This window comes from Nicotiana sylvestris, chromosome 2 (genome assembly GCF_000393655.2).
Source record: "Nicotiana sylvestris chromosome 2, ASM39365v2, whole genome shotgun sequence".
NCBI lineage: Eukaryota > Viridiplantae > Streptophyta > Magnoliopsida > Solanales > Solanaceae > Nicotiana > Nicotiana sylvestris.
Genome location: NC_091058.1, coordinates 53,840,061 through 53,844,694, shown reverse-complemented (window position 1 = coordinate 53,844,694; position 4,634 = coordinate 53,840,061).

Sequence of the window (4,634 nt, the reverse complement as noted above, 5' to 3'; positions counted from 1 at the left end):
CAAGTACTGATTGTCTTTCCACTCTGTTCTTTCACAGATGGCGAGGACACATTCTTCCTCTTCTACCATGCAGCAGCCTGAGCCCCCAACAGCAGCTCCTATCAGGGGCAGGGGGCGAGACCGGGGAAGAGCTCAGCCCCGAGCAGCAGTCCCAACGACAGAGCCTCAGGTCAATTTTGAGGAGGAGGTTCCGGCCCCAACTGTTCTAGTGGGCCCAGCTCAGGTCCCATAGGGTTTCATAGCCACTCTAGTGCTTCAGGACGCTTTGGTCCGACTGGTAGGCTTTATGGAGAGCATTTCTAGAGCGGGTTTGCTTCCCGTAGCTCCAGCCATATCTCAGGCTGGGGGAGGAGTTCAGACTCCCGATACTCGTACTTTAGAGCCGGTATCTCCTCAGGCTCAGGTTCCAGCAGTTCAGCCGGCCGTGGCAGTTCAGCCAGTTGTGGCAGCCCAGCCAGGTATTGCAGCTCAGCCAAGCGATGGTGCGGCTATGTCCGCGGATGCTTTGTGGAGGCTTGATTGTTTTACTAAGCTCTTCACAACCACATATAGTGGCACCCCCTCAGAGGATGCTCAGGATTTCATATTCAGCTGTCATGAGGTTCTACGGACTATGGGCATTGTAGAGACCAATGGGGTCGACTTCGCCACTTTTCGCCTGGCAGGATCCGCCAAGACTTGGTGGAGGGATTTCTGTTTAGCCAGGCTAGCAGGGTCGCCATCATTGACCTAAAATCAGTTTTCAGAGTTATTTTTGGGGAAGTTTCTTCCAGTATTTAGCGAGATGCTCTTCGCAGGTAGTTTGAGCGTCTCCAGTAGTGTCCTATGACGGTCACCCAATATGAGACCTGGTTCATTTATCTTGCTCATCATGCCATTGTGATACTCTCCACCGATAGAGAGAGGGTGCGGAGGTTTATTGATGAGTTGGCTCAGTCGATCCGTGTTCAGATGGCCATGAGTGCTGGTAGTGAGATTTCATTTCAGGAGGCGGCAGATGGTGCCCACCGGATAAAGATGGCACTTGCTTAGAGAGTTGGTCATGGGTCTGATAAGAGGCCCCGTCATTCTGGTAGATTCAGTGGTACCTCGTCTGGAGGTAGGGATTCCTATGGTAGAGGCCATCCTTCGAGGCACTTTCAGTTAGCTCTCCAAGCTTCTCATGGTACACTAGGTGGTCGTGGTTCTCAGCCACAGTATTCTGACCAGCAACTCTTCAGTTCACCATCAACACCTATCAGTGCACCACCACTTCGTTATTCTCAGCAGTTGAGGGCTTGTTATACTTGCGGCGATGTGAGTCACATTGCCAGATATTGCCTTCGAGCTTCCAGCAGCTCGCAGTAGCAGGGTCCTCGCCCAATGATCCAGGCACCAGTTACCCCACAGCCTGCCCAGCCAGCTAGAGGCGGGGGTAGAGGACATATAAGTGGAGGTAGAGGCCTTAGAGGTGGAGCTCAGACCGCTAGAGGTAGGGGTCAGCCAATAGCAGATCGTCCCAAGGATATGATTCAGGGAGGTGGTGCCCAGCCCCGTTGTTATGCCCTGCCAGCCAGGCCAGAGGCTGAGTCATCAGATACTGTGATTACAGGTACTATTCTAGTCTATGATAGGGATGCTTCTGTGCTATTTGATCCCAGATCTACATATTCATATGTGTCGTCCTATTTTGCACCATATTTGGTTATGCCTAGTGACTCGTTGAGTATTCCTGTTTATGTGTCTATGCCAGTGGGGGATTCTATCGTGGTGGACCGGGTTCATCGTTCATGTGTTGTGGTATTCAGGGGTCTTGAGACCCGTGTTGACTTGTTGCTCTTGGATATGGTGGATTTCAACGTCATATTAGGGATGGATTGGTTGTCCCCATATCATGCGATCTTGGATTGCCATGACAATACCGTGACCTTGGCGTTGCCAGATTTGCCCCGACTAGAGTGGAGTGGGACTCCTGGTCATTCTACTCACAGCGTTATTTCTTATGTGAAGGCTCGATGCATGGTCGAGAAGGGGTGCCTAGCTTATCTGGCCTATGTTCACGACTCCAGTGCTGAGGTCCCGTCTATTGATTCTGTTCCTATTGTTCGGGAGTTTCCCAAGGTCTTCCCTTCAGACCTTCCGGGCATGCTGCCCGACAGTGATATTGATTTTTGTATTGATCTGGCTCTGGGCACTCAGCCCATTTCCATTCTGCCGTATCGTATGGCGCCGCCAAAATTGAAAGAGTTAAAGGGTCAGCTTCAGGATTTGCTTGAGAAGGGTTTCATTAGACCCAGTGTTTCGCCTTGGGGCGCACCGGTGCTATTTGTGAAGAAAAAGGATGGTTTGATGAGGATGTGCATTGATTACCGGCAATTGAACAAGGTGACGATTAAGAACAAGTACCCACTGCCGAGGATCGACGATTTATTCGACCAGCTTTAGGGTGCGAGGGTGTTTTCAAAGATGGATTTGAGATCTGGCTACCACCAGCTGAGGATTAGGGCGTCTGATGTCCCTAAGACAGCATTTCACACTCGGTATGGGCACTATGAGTTTTTGGTCATGTCATTTGGATTGACTAATGCCCCAGCAGCGTTCATGGAGTTGATGAACCGAGTGTTCAAACCTTATTTGGACTTGTTCGTGATAGTCTTCATTAACGATATTTTTATATACTCCCGCAATCAGGAGGAGCATGAGCAGCACCTCAGAGCGGTTCTTCAGACCCTGAAGGATAGTCAGTTGTATGTTAAGTTCACGAAGTGCGAGTTTTGGCTGAGTTCGGTCGTATTCCTGGGTCCTGTCGTATCAGCAGTAGGTATTCAGGTAGACCCGAAGAAGATAAAGGTAGTCAAGAACTGGCCTCGACCAGCTTCAGCTACGGAGATTCGGAGTTTCCTAGGGTTAGCAGCTTACTACCGTCGGTTCGTGGAGGGCTTTTCATCCATTGCAGCCCCTATGACCAGATTGACCTAGAAAGGTGCCTAGTTCAGATGGTCAGATGAGTGTGAGGCGAGCTTTCAGAGGCTCAAAGCAGATCTGACCACGGCACCGGTGTTGGTTTTGCCCACAGGTTCAGGACCCTATACAGTCTATTGTGATGCATCTCGTATTGGACTTGGTGCAGTGTTGATGCAGGATGGCAAAGTCATTGCCTATGCTTCGAGGCAGTTGAAGGTTCATGAGAAGAACTATCCAGTGCATGATTTGGAGTTGGCAGCCATTGTTCACGCATTAAAGATTTGGAGGCACTATCTGTATGGTGTGGCGTGTGAGGTGTTCACGGATCATAAGAGTCTTCAGTATTTGTTCAAGCAAAAGGAGTTGAATTTGAGGCAGAGGAGGTGGTTGGAATTGTTGAAAGATTATGACATCACTATCTTATATCACCCGGGAAAGGCCAATGTGGTGGCCGATGCCTTGAGTAGGAAGTCAGCCAGCATGGGTAGTCTAGCTTATATTCCGGTCGGTGAGAGACCGCTTGCTTTGGACGTTCAGGCTTTGGCCAATCAGTTTGTAAGGTTGGACATTTCTGAGCCTAGTCGAGTATTAGCTTGCACGGTCGCTCGTTCTTCGTTATTGGAGCGTATCCGTGATCGGCAATTCGATGATCCCCATTTGTGTGTCTTGAGAGACACGGTGCAGCGTGGAGGTGCCAAGAAAGTAACCTTAGATGGTAATGGCGTATTGAGATTGCAGGGGCGAGTTTGTGTGCCCAATGTTGATGGGATTCGAGAGTTGATCTTAGCGGAGGTCCACAGTTCTCAGTATTATATTCACCCAGGTGCCGCGAAGATGTATCAGGATTTGAGGCATCACTATTGGTGGCGCAAGATGAAGAAAGACATCGTTGCACATGTGGCTCAGTGTTTGAATTGTCAGTAGGTTAAGTATGAGCATCAAAGACTTGGTGGTCTATTTCAGAGGATTGCACTTCCCGAGTGGAAGTGGGAGAGGATTACGATGGATTTCGTTACTGGGCTTCCGATGACTCGGAAGAAGTTTGATACAGTTTGGGTCATTGTTGATAGGCTGACCAAGTCAGTGCATTTTGTTCCTGTTGCAGCCACCTATTCGTCTGAAAGGTTAGCCGAGATTTATATCAGGGAGATTGTTCGCCTTCATGGGGTGCCGCTATCTATCAATTCGGATCGGGGTACGCAGTTTACCTCGCATTTCTAGAGAGCGGTTCAGCGAGAGTTGGGCACCCAGGTTGAGTTCAGTACAACATTTCATCCCCAGACGGACGGTCAGTCTGAGAGGACTATTCAGATTCTTGAGGACATGCTCCTAGCCTGTGTCATTGATTTTGGAGGCTCGTGGGACTAGTTTTTGCCTTTAGCAGAGTTCGCCTACAACAACAGCTACCAGTCCAACATTCAGATGGATCCGTATGAGGCGTTGTATGGTAGGCGATGTCGGTCTCTGGTTGGATGGTTTGAGCCGGGAGAGGCTCGATTATTGGGTACGGATCTGGTTCAGGAGGCCTTGGACAAGGTCAGGATTATTCAGGATAGACTTCATACAGCTCAGTCTAGACAAAAGAGTTATGCAGACCGCAAGGTCAGAGATGTTGCTTTCATGGTTGGGGAGCGGGTATTGCTCAGTGTATCGCCTATGAAGGGCGTGATGAGATTTGGGAAGAAGGGCAA